Below are 15,971 nucleotides of genomic sequence, written 5' to 3' on the forward strand. Positions count from 1 at the left end.
TATTCACAGGGTAATGCGTGACAGGCAGATTATTCGTTACTTGCTCGAATATTCTCAGTTTGTGCGAATATTGGCCGTTATTTCCGTACATATGGGAATCGCCGAAAATTCGGAAACTTCCGAATATGCAATTTTCAAATCGAATAGGTTTCGAATAAGGAAGATATTCGATTCGTACTCGAAATTTCGCATATTCGCACACCCCTACTATGAATCCAAGCCGCGAGAATAGCGGAAGAAGTCAAGCCGAACCAGCACTGCCTGAACGACTGAGCGGCCGAGAGAGCTTCCAAAAAATGGCGCATTTCTCTTTTCTCCCCTCTCTCAGAGTTGGCGCATGCGCCCAACAATAGGCCGCAAATAGATCGCATGTTTTATGTGAACCGTTGCAGCCCTTACGAAGCCTATATATTATATTATTAGGTGTGTATTATGTCTCATACGTCCGTCGAGCGATTCGGCATTTCACACTGCCATCGTCACTAAGAATGCAAATCCCTCGTGAGCAGGAAAGACGCTGCCGGTGGCCCAATTTATGGTGCTTGGACCACAACCAGTTGGATCAGACGTCCCAGGGTATAAAGGCTCTGTTATACTCCGACGTAACGCGCGCGCCAGCGAGCGCTGACCGAAGTCGGCTACGTCACGGCAGTCACGCCCCGCGCGCGTCAGAAATTCGCCCTCTCTACACTCTGGCGGCCCTGGCGGCTCTCGCGGCGAGCGTCGGTGGGGCGACAGCGCGGTGCATACGCAGACTCTGACTACGAGGGCGCATTTCCTGCGTGAGTGCGCCATTCGTGCCGCCTTTTCGTGGCAAACAGCAGACGAGAATTCTCGCACTTCTTGAGCGCCAAGTTCGAGCGATGATGGGGACGTATCTTCCACAACGACAACTCGCGCTTGCAGTGTTGGTGCATGTCCAAGCCGGGCCCGCTAGTCGATTGCCAGCCGCCGGTTACGCGCAAGCTTTCCTTCATCTCTACACATTTTCTTTGGGGCGCATTGCATTTTATTTACAATCTGTATAAGCGCAACTGGATAGCGCAAAGTCGCTGCCCGCCCTCACCCAGTCCTCAGCTACCACGACGCATTATCCCTTGCCAAGAAACTCCGTTGCGTATCCGGTTCTTTTTTCATCCAGCCACGACCGCGACGTTAACCACGAAAAGTGAGTGGAGCGCTTTCATATAAAGCTTTCCCTTTAAAGCCAAGTACAAAACATGATCGCGTCCGCTGAAGCAACGGAACACAGCAGTGCAGCAAGCACAGACGTGATGTGCGGAGAACGAAATCGCTTACCAGTGGGGAGACCGCATAGCTCCCGAATTGCCTCCCAATCATTGCCTTTCCTGTCCGCGTAACGGTACTCAAGCTTCCTCATATCGTAGACACACGGGAAATTCCCTCCATTAGCTACTTGACGACCGAGTCCGAATCTTCAAACATGCCGCCAGATGGAGTGGTGCTCGTCGTCTGCTATTGCTCGTATTCGCCGCGCTTCCCGCGCGAGGGCTGCCGGGAGCCAGCGTGTGATGCATCCAACGAGGTAGAGGGGCTTAGAGTGATAAACAGGAAGTTCGGAAGTGGCACCCCCCCTCCCCCGGTTGCCGCCATGTTTTACGCAAAAGTGACTACTTGTCAAGTGACCTCCCAAGAGCCGTGACGTCACAGGCAAGATGGCAGCGCCCAGAGCTGGCGGATGCGAGTTTGTTTGGTGCGCGGTAGCCGTGATGTGCAGCGGCTTTCCGACGACTTCGGGCTTTTTCGTGCTCCCTGACGCAGGTATAATGTGAAAATATGAAGGAATGAGACTTGATACCCTTTTTGCGCAAGATCGCTCTGGATCATCTGGATATTAACACCTGTCAGACAGTATCAGCCGTATCGCCATACTGGTGCTCGAATTCGGGATCTGTTCGAGGATCGATAGAACTTTGAGTGCTTTTAGCATAAACTTTTCGCATTCTCTTAGCTTTGTTTGAACATTGCAATGTCAAAATCGACGCGAAATGTATGCGTCGGATCTAGGGCCTAGGGGAATTTGTTTCAGCCCTAGGTAACTGCATAATCACAGCAACTTTTAGCGAGGAAGTGCCTGCGACTGTTACGTTTTGCACTTATAAAAAGTTTTACGATATAACTTCAGGCATAAAATAATCGCATTTTTCTAGCTTTATTTGAACGTTGGAATGTCTGAGGATCGAAGCGAAAGGTATACGTCGCGTTAGGGCCTAGGGGATGTTGTTTCAGTCCTGCGTCACCGAATAACCATAGCAACTTTTAGCGAGGAAACACCTGCGATCTTTAACCTTTTCTGCTAATTGACGGTTCTACATTCGAACGCTTTTCTTCATTTTTTTTTTGTGAGTGCGAAGTGCACAATTATTTCCAGCTACGAGGATGACGTTTTAGTGAGTGTGGGGATGAATAAATCGTTGCAGGCACCTGCTTCAAAGCTTTTCGACTTACTACAGGAACAACTGTTTTGGTGTATGCATACACTAACTGCACTCTTTTCTCTTTTGTAAAATTTATTGCAGCAATACTTTTTTCCATCAAGAGTGTATTGCATTAGTCGATCAATTATTTACTTCTTCTATTTACCTGGATAAGATTATTCACATTTGTGTTCATCCCTTGCCTGAAAAGCAGTCTTGTTGAAAAATGTTGACCATTCTTTTTGGTCTCTTCAATCGACCTTTTTTTTTTAAAAAGTGTGGACTGCCTATACTTTGTATCATTGTAACTTGAAAAAGAGCAACCGCCACAGCCCCCTCGAGCCAATCAGAGGGACGGAGCGAAGGTGTGTGACAAATCTGTGCAGACGAGCACTCGGAATGACATGTTGTCATGTGCCTCTCTCCAACGTGCAAATTGGCTCACCGAGACTGTAGCCTTTTCCGTCTGCCAAATTGTGATGAAACGAATTAGAGTAGCTACCATTCTAATAACCCAGGGCTTTCATACTTTGGGCATTTGTTCAACAAGAGTGTTATGTCCGCCATCACTGTGAACTCGGCTCAGCGCTTATTGGACTGGAATGCTGCATTAGCATTCGACGTGAACTGGGGCCATTCGTATGCTTTACGCTGAAAAAAAAGAATCGTGACAGTTGTGTTGCTTGATGGGGTTCTGCAAAGGGTCTAGTGTGTCATACGTATAGGAAGTGCCCTACTATACAACAATGCATCCGTACTATTAAACTAGATGCTCAGAGGTGTGTTTTTTTTGTTTTTTTTTTTGCACTCAACAAGTTGCAGCAATAATTATTCCTTACTAGTGTAATAATTATTTTCGGTAGCTGGGCCTGGTTTGTGCACATTAATGTCCGTATGCTTTGATGTTATCACGTGTGTAGCTTTAAGTATCCTCTCTGCAATGCCTGCAGAGGCACTTGGAGGGAATAAAATAATAAACAACATTTTCACATCGCGGGAGTTGGTTTTCGGACGCGCCACATGTTCAAGAGAAGTGGAGCGAGTGCAGCCCAATGCCACCAGTCTGCCAGTCTGGTAAGTCCCATTAATTAATATTGAGGGGTCAGATATGCGGGTGTCCTCAAAAGGTCCAGCACGTGCCGTGAACATAATTCTTTGTGTAGAGACTCTGAAGGCGTAAAGGCGAGACAAAATATGTTTATCTGTTTTGTGTAACAAATATGTTTATTTTCACTTAATTATATAATTATTGATTCTTAGAAAATGGTTCCATAACGAGGTCTTTCTGCGACAGTCTCGTGTCAGACGTCCAGTCGTAGTACCTGTGCTCCTTGTTGTCGGATGATGCTCCTGGCACGTCGGTGTTCAGTTTGGTCGAGTGGCAGCTTTGACCGACAGATGCCGTCTTGTAGTTATACGTCGTGTGTGGCCACTGACATTTGATGCATTGAAGCTGCAGAGCTGGCTTCTAATCCGCAAATTTTCCTGGTAGTTCTCTACGTCAATGCAGCAAGCTCGGGCATGTAGTGCTTACGTGGCTGTGCCTCTTGCTGTAGTGTTGACTTGATGGTGAAGGCTGGCAACAGGCAATACGGTTTGTTTGCTATCCAAGCCATCTCACTTCCATTTCGTAATGGCCATTTTGTTTCTACATCCCGCGACCATTGAAACTTGTGTAAGTCTCGTGTGGCAAAGTGAAGTTGGGTGATGCTTGGTGTCCACTTTTGAGAACAACCAACCATTCTATTTCTTCAAGTCACTCAGCGACATTCTCCGTCAAAGTTGGAAATTGCGTGCTTCATTGCATGGACACAGATAAATGGTGTCGGCAAATTATTAGGTATTGTCCTTGGACAACAACCAACACCAAATCAACTGTCCTTGCATTACCGCTCACCTGCTTTGTCGTGCTTACCTCCTGTCGAGGTGATGGAGATCAGGAGCTTCAGGGTAATGTCAGCACCAGGGGCAAAGGTCGCCGAAGATAATCCACAATGTCCCGCGGACGCTCCTTGAGCCGTGGTCGAAGGTCGTTCGGCACAAACTCTTGCAGGCGAATTCATTGGTACCGGCACCTCCAGTAGACATGGTTGGCCTCATGCAGCGGCAGCAGAGTGGTGTTCGGTCAACCATTCGCAGCACCTCCGTTTTCCTCGGTGTACTTTGTTCAGCAAGAACCTATTCTGTTTCTTTACGATGTTGGGAATGCTTCGGTGTTGGGGTGTCTCGTTGAATGGGCATTGAATATTAACTGGTAGCCGGTGGTGGACGTCGTGACTTTGTGGCATAAGTCGCCCTCGGTTTGTCAGATGCCTTTTTGCTTGAAGAAGTTTTCAGTTGAAATGCCTGTCGAACTTGTTCTGAAACCAATCTCAGCAATCAAAATAAAAGCTAGGCAACTGATGGCAGGAAGTAGCTTCCTGATCTCCTCCCGGACAACAATATGGATGAAGTTACGGATGCCTGGGAGTGTGGCGTCGAAGTTGCAGCTGGATGACTCGAGTGTCGAGACGCTGGGGAGTTGTTGATAGTGACAGGCTCGGCCTGCAGTGTACGTTCAATGTTGGAAGTCTCGGTGATACAAACCTTTCGAGTGTTGTCGTGGGATTGCGGACAAGGCTGCCGAAGCCTGCTGTCCCTCACATGAGGGACATGGGATTCTTATCTTCTAGTCTTCTGTAGCACAAGGGTTGGCGTGGGTGCTCGATCAGGCGCAAAACGTCCTCCACGAAGGCAGCGACGCTCTTCTTGGGGCCGTGTCCTGGAAATAATGATGAATTCGGCTTGCTCTCATCAATGTTGGTTGATGAACGTGCACTTCAGCTTGATCTTGCAAAACTTCCCATGACGTTCAGGAAGATTCGTGGTTCACAAACAAGTGTCTGACAGTTTCTTCCACGGGAAGTATATATGTTCTGCAGGAGCTGGTTGTCTGTCCACCCACTGTGGCGGGCAACACGGTCATATTGTTTAATCCAGCCCTCGACATCTTCATATACCATGCGTGAAAGGGCATCGGAGTGTGAGGTGCGACGGGCATACAAACAATGGTGAGAGTAGACGCGGTTCACGGCTACAGGTTTGTCATTGCTAGCTTAGTCAGCTTCGAATTGTTCTGGCAAAAGACCGAATCCCGGTGGTTTCTGCTGGTAGCAGCGACCGACTCGAATTTCAGGTTCTTCGTGGTGTATTTTCGAGGTTCGTCCTTGTGGTACTTGTTCGTCTTGCGGTCTTTCTGCTGGGCTCGGGATAGTTATTGGTTCACGGCTGGCCAAGGGTTTAAGACGCGGGACAGTCCGTCACCCGTGTCCGGTTATCGGAAAACTCGGCTGAGGAGCCGCCAAGGTGCACACAGAGTGAAGGGCTATGGGTAAAGTACTCATCACCTCCACCAGAACATACGATGACAGCTGAGCATGGCCTGGAACTTTCCAGAATAGTAAATATTGATAGAAGATAGGACTGGAGCAAGCACCCGTGACAATATAACAAAACTGACAGAAGAGAGACTACCCTGACCACTAAAGAAGCTGTATTGCTTTAGTGGCATTCTGTCCGAATAAATTCTCTTCCTCGGGGTTCGGCGACTGCCGTGGGCGAACTGAACTGAAATGGATGTGGGGCCACTTTTCTGGTAATGAGCCGCTGCAGACTGTTATCGCAAAGCGGCGTGAACGGGTGGACTGGGTAGGTAACACGCGCAATGAAATGTCCATACGGCTTGCAATTCGTGTAACGAGTGTTGATGAAACTTTTGTGTCGACGAAGCGTGCGACAGACCAGCGGAATCAATATCAACTGCAACACTTGTGCTCCGTGAAAGTGCACGTTTAAGCCAGAACAATTTGGGAAGCAGCACCGCATAACCTAAAGCATGGCACAGGAACTACCACTTGAAGACAGCTAGCTATTCGGTACGCCGCACACCTGTGCTCCGTGAAAGCGCACGTCTACGCCGGAACAATTTGGGAAGCAGCACAGCATCATTTTGCACGGCACGGCAAAATATACCAGCTTCAAGGCAGCTCTCCGGTGCGCCGCACAACCAAAGTGAGCCTTCGGTCATTTGAACGAAGCGGCACCACGATTGACCACTGCCAAGCACGACTCACGCAATTTCCGACGCTGAACTGTGTGTCCAAATATATTGCACACGCTTCACCGCAGACTTCGAAGATTCCGATGGTGAACCAGATCACAAAAGCGTCGCCTTAAGTTTTATGCTAGCGGTATCCGAATCAATCCGAGGTCCGAGCAACGTAGGGCAGATTCTTCCGTCGCAATATCCCCGTCGGTCACCAGCGAAATGCACACCGTTCCTCTGTGTTTTCACGTTATACTACGTCAGACACCACGCTGAACTCTGAAGTCGCTTTCGACCGGCCTCATATGACGGCTTCCGCGTCTGAAATCAACTCGCCGAGACGAACGACCACCAACAAAGCATCCGGCAAGCTTCGGCCCAGCTGGGGCCAGCCGCTGCATGGGCGCTGCCATCTTTCCTGTGACGTCACGTATTTGGTTTGGTCATGTGGCGAGTAGTCAAATTTGCGTACAATGGCAGCCGCCTTATGGGGGTCACTTTCCAGTGCAGACCGTAACCCCATTTTATCGCTCTAAGCCCCTCTACCTCGTTGGTTGCATCCTAGTCAGGCGTCGCTGGCGCGGCCGGCGCACAATACGGCATGCTCCATTTTGTCGCCGAGGCGGTCACGCAGCGTCGAACGCTGCCGGTCGCGCCGGTTACGCCACGACGCCGGAGTATAGAGCGTCGGGTTTTCGCCGACGTGACGTCGCTGTGACGCGTTCGCACGCGCGCACGTGTTACGTCGGGGTATAACAGAGCCTTAAGTCTTCGTGGACGCAACTGCACACCCTTCGGAATCCGGACTTAGCGTGAATTTTGCCACTCAGAAAATTGACTTCGGACATCCTTCAATGTGATATGTATCTACGAGGCTATAAAGCTACATTTCACTTCAACGGCAACATTTTGTTTTTCAGATTCCAATGCACTCGGCAACCAGTAGTCTGCACGAGGCTTGTTTTTTTACTTGTGTGCAATTTGATGATATAACTCTCAATAGAAGAGGACTAACAGGAAGAGTTCCAAATTCAGTAACTATGAACAAAATGTAAATGATTAACTTCTATATCCAGGGGTCTAAATCCAAGTTCGCAAGATTTGGTACCAGGGGTCGAGATGGAAGGGACCGACATTTAGTCCGAATTTCTAAATGCAAGGGCCCAAAGGTTAGTCCTGAAGGAAAACCTCGAGGAACTGGCGAAAGGGACGCAAAGGTTGCTCCTGTCCCCGGAAGTCCCCCAGGGCACTAATGGTGGTGGAAGTGCATTTGATCCCCAAAGGACCAAATGCACTTCCACTTTTTCAAACCCAACTGTGTGATATGGAGTAACCGGTATTTAGTCCTTCCAAGGAATGTGGTCACCAGGAACCTTTATCTACACCCCTAAATTTTAACTGGTTTCGTCATGATTGACCACCGAATCGCAACATCGTAATGTCAGGCCATTTATACCTGTTACTTTTATCGTTGCTTTTCAAAGTAACACATTACCACTAACGAAAGGATACGTGCTTCGCGTAAGACTTTGTAAGTTCTAATTTAGGCATCGTCGTCCGCGTAAGGGTACAATAACTGTACATACCTTTTGCTCCGCCCTTGCATGGGCGTTGCCACCTTAGAATTACGTGATCCGGCCGCCATTACGTTAATTCAACTCGTCACTCCGCTGTACCCTCCGCGCCTCGGCAGATGCGCTGTATTCGTTTTTTCGCCGCGTTTCACCGCATTTTCTTTCCTCACTTTGGAAAGGGTCGCCCGATACTTATATTTACTACCTAATTGCATTGCATCACTATGTGCCCAACTCCTGAATAGACCGATCTCACTAACCGTTCGGCGCATGCGTGACGCCGCTCTAGCTTTAGTTCAATGGAAGCAGACGGCCGTGCATACGAGTGCTGGAGCCGTCTCGTGCTCAATTCGCTCGGAGCTCCAGCGGAGTTGTCACACGTGCAGAAAAACTAAAGTAACCTCGATGCATTGTGCCAGCGGTGGCGCAGTCATACTGGCTGGTGAGATAGGTCTACCGGTATTTAATTTCGTAATACGTTTTGTGGGGGACAACGAGCCGCACGGCACGTGGAGGGACGGCGTCGTGAGCGAAGAAGAAAGGAGGCTCGTGGGCGGGCGAGGTGCGCGTGGGCAGTTCGACGGCAGTCCGAAGGCAGGGACCAACAGAAGAGCCGGTGCCGGGCAGCCAGTCCAACGGAAGACCCGGACCACACGGCAGCCTTGGCCCTCCTCAGCCTTGAGTATCGATAAAACCTTTTTTGATGATAGCGCTCCCCGTGTGACTTCCACAGAGCGAGTGGGAATCGGCCTTGTCGGGCGGTATGGACACGCAACCCACATAACTGGCGCTTTCGACGTGGGGCCTGGTCAGTCTGCCGTTGTTTCTGTTCGCTCCCAGGGAGTCCCACGAATCGCGATGTCTAGATTTAGGCTTCTTTTGTTATTTTTCCATTTGAATTTTTTCGTTACTCCGCTGGACAGCAGTGTTTAACGTTCTTCCGCCATGTCTAGGTCTCAGAATAAGGCCGCTCATCCTGAGGCCTCAATTCGGTCAGTGGCGGATATTGACTCGGACGCGGGAGAAGGCACAAATGGATAAGCCAGCGTTGCGGCAGCGCTAGAGCCCCCAATTCCAGCGGAGAACACGGGAGACTTCAGCGAACTAATGCACGCTATGACGGCGATGTTCGCGACGTTTCCAAGAAAGATGGGTTTGGCCCCAGGGGTGGTCAATCCCGCGCCTACTCCCGTACCCCGCCCGCGGTTGAGCGTGCCGACGCCGACCTATTCGGACTACTACGACGCAGCATCACTACACGATTTCCTGCAGGATCTAGACGCGTACTTTGCCGCGTTGGCCGCGTCGGATGAAACGGCCCTGATACAGATCGTCCCAATCGGATTGACGGGTGACGCAGCGCGTTGGAAACGAATGCAGAGGCCGTTCCTTTCGATGGCAGATTTCCGGGCATGATTAAGAGAGTAATTACTGCTTCCCGACTATATGATGCGGATCAGAGATGAGCTAGCCAGCCGTACTCAACCTCCGGACGAGATCCTCGTAGAATACATCCGCGCTCTCCAGGAGCTCTACTCCAGAGCCGAACCTACAGCGTCAGACCCGAAAAAGGTATAGCTAGGGCGATCCGCCATATCACCCTAGATTTAAAGCTTACTTGCGCGGACGTGACTTCGCTGATCTGGAAACACTTGCCAGAGAGGCGGGCACCGTTCAGGCGGGCTTGCTCGCCAAGTTGCAGTATCGCTCCCTCCACGCGCAAATGAATCTCTGGAGCCGGGTTGCGCCTGGACAGGACGAGGCGCGGGAGCTTGCGGCGACTCACGTACGCCGTACGTCGCCGTTACAGGACGTAGGAGTGGCGAAAATGCTGTGCCCCAAGCCTTGGATCCCTTCGCTTTTGAACAGAGGCGCAGAGCAGCCAACACGGGCTCTTCTAGGGCGCATCCCCGTAGGGGAGGTGGCGCAGCCGACCACCGCGGTGTCGCGAATCATTACGAGGGTCGTGGGAACTACAACGACTCTCGGCGTGACACTGCCACATCACGTGATACGGAGACGGACACATCACGTGGTGTTAGTGGCGGACGCTCAGCACACAATGGCAAGGGACAGGTCAGGTGGTATAAATGCAATCAGCTTGGGCATATCAATCGTCAGTGCACATGGACTGCAGCTTCTCTCCCCCCCCCCCCCCCCCCCCCATGGGTCTCCGGGAAACGGGAGATGCCGGCGCCACTAATTGGACTTCCCGACTCACGGTTGCCGGCCGCTGCCGAGGCCCCTCATCAATCTGCCCACGGGGCTAGAGTTGCGGTCAGCTACAGGTTGGTGTTTGCCCCGTCGGCATGTCGGACTCAGGGTTTGACATCTGAGAAGTGGCCGTACGTGCCCATCGAGATCGGTGGTAACATTTACTACGCACTAATTAACACATGTTCAATTTTTCCCTAATCGGCGACAGAGTTTACGAAAACTGTCGCCGAACGGCACTCCACGCGCGGGAAGGTTTCAACGCGCTGCGTTTAGCAGAAGGATTGGCTATGGCGCAAAGCGCAATACGCCTTTACCTTAGCCTCGACGGCAGACGAAGGAGGCAGTGTTTTCTCTATCTGCCAGACATGCAAGTTCATGTGATGTTAGGGCAGGGCATCGTTTGCCGGAAGGGGATTATCATAGACTTGAAAAATAACGGGCACCACCATTATCCGTTGACTCCCTTTATCCCCTTTGCCGTTCCACCGAGTTTCGGTTAGGGCATAGAACGCTTACTCGCCGGATCACGAGATGAGCAAACATTAGCTGCGCGAAGAGACCGCAAGGTCTCGACCAACAAGGTTGCAGACGCACTTTCTCGGGCTCTCCATGATAGTGGCTCGAAGGAAGGGATGCAACCAGGGGATCGCGAGAGGCGAGTTTCCCGCGCGGCCTCTCATAAGCGAGGCAGCGGGGAAAGATCGACGCAACAAGAGCTCGGCGCAGTGTTAGGAGGCCGCACGAGGGAACAAAGGATCGTCGCTTGGGGTGAAGTGGTGATCAAGGAAGGGCTTGTCGAGGCCCAAAAGACAGATGGTTTTTGTGGCACCATGACAGAACAGCACACGACAAAACAGCACGCGACAAAACAGCACGTGTCAAAAGAGCACAGCGTCAAAACAGCACGGCGTCAAAACAGCACGCGTCAAAATAGCACGCGACAAAACAGCACGTGTCAAAATAGCACGCGACAAAATAGCACAGCGACAAAACAGCACAGCGACAAAACAGCACAGCGTCAAAAGGGCAGCCACAAAAGAGAACGCCGTCAAAACAACATCGCAACAAAACAGCACAGCGTTAAAACAGGGCAGGTTTGGCGTTTTCGGTTTTTATTATTTCGAAATTCGGCGTACATTTTTTTTAGTTTTCGGATTATTACGGTGAATATTTGCAGACTCCTAAACTTCTCGGTTCTTTTCAGTTTATTGTCGAAAACCAGTATACCGACGAAACTGCAATAGTGAAAAGCGTTTGTTTAAAATATATAGTGAGTAAACCAGGTTCTGGTTTTCTTAGTTCTTACTGTCTGTGGAAGCCGACACGACGTTTTTTGCAAGACGCACTGGGGCCGTATCGTGATCTGACATTATCCTCGTTTGCTCGTGTTTCTACACAGGACGAACATGAGCTTCACTGCCACTTCGGTCGGAGAGCCCATTATCAAAATTCAGAAATTTGCAAGCATTGTACTTAGTGCGTATTTCCCCCATTTTCACGACTGCGAGAGATGGTAAATTCGCGCCGATCACAGAAACAACAATAAGACAATCGTATTTAAGCCCTCCTCTAGAAGACGGAAGCTAAAGGTGTTAAAATCTGCGGCATATACGGACGCCCTTGATTTTTTGTTAGTTTGTTCAGTGCACGTTTTAATTCTTTAATTTGAACAAAGAATTCGGCACCGAAATCCCTATCAGGTGAAAACCCAGATTTCGTCTTGAAGACCCCTGCGGCCCCTAGGCTTTTGTTGAAAGTTGAACTGATATCGGAGACAAGCTAGAAACTGCGAAAGGAAGTAGTCATACGGATCAGTAATGAGACACACCCCCCCTCCCCACCCACCCCTCCCAACGCCCTCAAGATGCTGACCTTTTTCAGTTAATACTGACCTATTTTTGTTGTTTTTTTTGCTGGCTATCAATGACATGAAAAAATCCGACAAGCCTACCAACAACAGCTTCCCTGTTAAAGGAGGTTCGAACAATTGCAATTAATTGTTTAAATCTTTCCGCCTGTCACCTTACGCGAATGCTTTACGCTGGATGCCGATAGGTAACTGCCTGTTGTGCAATATATTCTGACAAATTGTGGTTCACTAGTAACTTCCGTGCCTTCAAAACTGTGGGTCTGACAGATCCAGTGGGGGCTCGCGAAGCAACTGCTGCAATCAGTATGTTTTATGGACATCAGTTTAGCTAGTTTCAGCATACATTTTATTATATGGACTGCTACTAGTACTTATGTTTGAAACTGACAGTTGTAGCCTCGTGAAAAGCGCAAGCGGGGGTCGTGACGCGATATTTTATATTTTTGGGGGGTTTCCGGTTTGCGGAATCGGGTAGGCACTGAAATAAACAATTAATGCCTTTATGCTTTAGCGACAAATAATGAAAGGGTCAAGGAGGTTCATAATTATTCGTGCAGAGAGAGGTGAAGAGCGCGCTCGAAGTTGCTACATGCGTGCTGTTTTGTCGCAGAGCTGTTTTGGCGCCGTGCTCTTTTGGTACGTGCTCTTCTGTTGCTGTGCCGTTTTGACGCTGTGCTGTTTTGCCGCGTGCTATTTTGACGCGTGCTGTTTTGTCGCCATGGTGTTTTGGCGCTGTGCTGTTTAGACGCGTGCTGTTTTGTCGCGTTGCCGGTTTTTGTTAGCGGGTGTTAGGGAAAATTGCTGAAATGGCAAGCACCACCGGGAGCGCTACCGGTCAAGTTACAAAACATATTGATTCATACCTCCTGGGGCAAGACGGTTTATTGCTCCGCTACATTCCAACAATCGACAACGAGGAGGGGAACGACTTTCCGCTCAGGGTTGTGATTCCTAGTAGGCTACGGAGGCGGTTTATCGGATACTGCCACGACTCGGCTCTGGCTGGTCATGGCAGCGGCAGCAAGACTTTTCAAAAGTTATGTCGCGTCGCGACCTGGCCGGGAATAAGACAGAACACACTCCGACACGCCCGTAGCTGCCCAGCCTGCTAGAAAGCGAAGCCACGAGGGGGAGAGCCCCTAGGCCTGATACTGCCTGTTGTGAGTCACTACTCGTTAGAGATGGTTGCTTGCGACATCATCGGCCCACTACCAAAACGTCCCCGTGGGAACCAGTATTTATTGGTAATAACCGACCATTTCTCAAAATGGGTGGAGTTACACCCGCTGAGGAAGCTGGTTTCGGAGCGCACCTGGGAGAAGTTGTTGGAAACTTTCATGCGCTTCGGCACACCCACGTGCCACATCAGCGATAATGCTAGCTATTTTACCAGCAGAGTGTTCACTGACTCCTGCTTGTTGCTAAACATAAAGCACAAAAGGACGACACCATACCATCTTGAGGCTAATATCACTGAAAGAGTGAACCGAAACTTGAAGAGCATGCTGATCACACTAGCAGAGAGACACAGGGACTGGGACGAAAACATTGTCGAGATGGGTTTTGCAATCCGGACGACTGTGAACAGATAGACTAGGTTAACGCCTGCGCTTCTAAACTTCGGTAAGGGGCTATCGTCTCCGCGGAGAACGGGTTACGAAATAACCAAGGTTCGACAGAGCGCCCACTCTCTGAATACGCGGCGGAGTTGAAAGTTCGCCTTTCGAATGCGTTGCACGACGCCAGAGAGAATTTCGATGCCGCAAGGATTGAACAGGCGGCCCAGTACGATAGGAGTCATCGTCACCTGGAGTACAACGTGGCGGACCTGGTCCTCAGGAGAATCCATCCTTTGAGCAATGCAGCTAGCGGATTCGCTGCCTCTCTTGCTCTGAAGTGGGAAGGACCCTACGTGGTAAAGGCACGACTGTCACGCCTAAGCTACAGGCTCGCTCGGCAAAATGCGAACGAGGTGTCTGGTCCGGTCCACGTCACAGACCTGAAGAAGTACCATCTTCGTGATCGGGTTGACTATGAACGAGAACAAAATGAAGAATCCTCCGTTCCTCGTGACTCTCGCGCACGACCGGCAACCCAGCCTAAGTGCGGTAGCCGAACAGTGCGCGAATCCGTCGGTGAGAGATCTGATAGGTGCTCTGCGCGGCGCTATAATCTGCGGCCTAGAACTTGATCTAATCATTCCAAGATGTTAATAGAGCTTGTTCTGTCCAGAAATGCCCACCTCTCTCCTCTCCCGGAGGAACCAGAATGGGCGGCCCCATTAAGGAGGGCGACCTTCCACCTCCTGGGATTCCGGCGGAGCCAGCCGGACCAACTCCCAGGATGGTCAACCCTTCTGGCAGAGGATCAGTCAGCCCAACGCACCGGGTGGCCAACCCGTTCAGCAAGAGACCGACCAGACCAGCCGACAGGGTGGCCAACCCGTTCGGCAGGAGACCGAGCAGACCAGCCGACAGGGTGGTCAACCCGTTCGGCAGGAGACCGGCCAGACCAGCCGACCGGGTGGTCAACCCGTTCGGTAGGAGACAGGCCAAACCAGCCGACAGGATGGTCAACCCGGTTGGCGGGGGAACGGCCAGATCAACCGACAGGGTGGTAAACCCGGTTGGCAAGGAGCAAGGCGGACCAACCGTCAGGGTGGTCACCCTGGTTGGCAGAGACGGGGTGAGCCATCCCATCGTCGACCACGTCAACGAAGGCGGGGCACCGGAGACGCGGAGTACCGGGGAAATCCCAGGCAAACGCTAAAGGAAGAGGTACTGAAGATCATGCCGGGGCAGAAGCAGACGCGTGCCGGCCAGTGCACCTGCTTCAAGGCCTTTGTGGCCATTGCGGACTAATGCAGCCACGTGGGCCTGGGTGCTGTCAAGTGCGCCAAAGAGGTGGCCACGGCCATCCGTGGGGCCATCATCCTGGCCAAGCTGTCCGTCATCCCCGTCCGCAGGGGCTATTGGGGAAACAAGATCGGAAAGCCCCACACCGTCCCCTGCAACGTGACCGACAGGTGTGGCGGCGTGCAGGTGCGGCTGATCCCGGAGCCCTGCGTCACGGACATCATGTCCGCCCAGTGCCAAAGAAGCTGCTGCACATGTCGGGCATCGAGGACTGCTACACCTCGGCCCACGGCTCGACGGCCACCCTGGGCAACGTTGCCAAGGCCACCTACCTGGCCATCAAGCAGACGTAAAGCTACCTGATTCCGGACCTGTTGCAGGAGCGGGAGCTCATCAAGTGCCCCTACCAGGAGTTCACCGGCTACCTGATGCACGTCCGCCGCCACCATTGACGGGGAGATGTGCGAGCTGGAGGAGTGCTTGGCGAACGGTCCAGTGACTCGGGAAGCTCCGGACCCCCCTCCCCCTCCCCTCCCCCCCCCCCCCCCCCCCCCCCCGCCGCAGTTTGAGGCTTGAGGGAAGGGGAGTGTGGAGGACAATGAATGAGCCGCACGGCACGTGGAGAGACTTTGTCGTGAGCGAAGAAGAAGAACGGAGGCTCGGTGGCGGGGGCGAGGTACGTGTGGGCAGTTCAAAGTCAGAGACCAACAAAACAGCCAGTGCCGGGCAGCCACTCCAACGGAAGACCCGGACCACACGGCAGCCTTGGCCCTCCTGAGCCTTGAGTATCGATAAAACCTTTCTCGATCAAAGTGCTCCCGTGTGACTTCCTCGGAGTGAGTGGAACTCGTCCTGGTCAGGGCGGTATTGACAGGCGGCCCACAGTTTTGATTATTTTTACCATCTGCATACCGGATTCCTATGATGAGGATC

The 15,971-nt window shown here is 51.4% G+C and overlaps 1 pseudogene; it reads left to right on the forward strand.

Moving 5' to 3' along the window:
* LOC8028616 overlaps nt 1-15,490 on the forward strand; it is a 39,894-nt pseudogene extending 24,404 nt beyond the window's left edge.
* Nucleotides 15,491-15,971: the final 481 nt, after the last annotated feature.

This window comes from Ixodes scapularis, unplaced genomic scaffold, assembly GCF_016920785.2.
Source record: "Ixodes scapularis isolate PalLabHiFi unplaced genomic scaffold, ASM1692078v2 PGA_scaffold3__209_contigs__length_174095766, whole genome shotgun sequence".
NCBI classification, from domain to species: Eukaryota; Metazoa; Arthropoda; class Arachnida; order Ixodida; family Ixodidae; genus Ixodes; species Ixodes scapularis.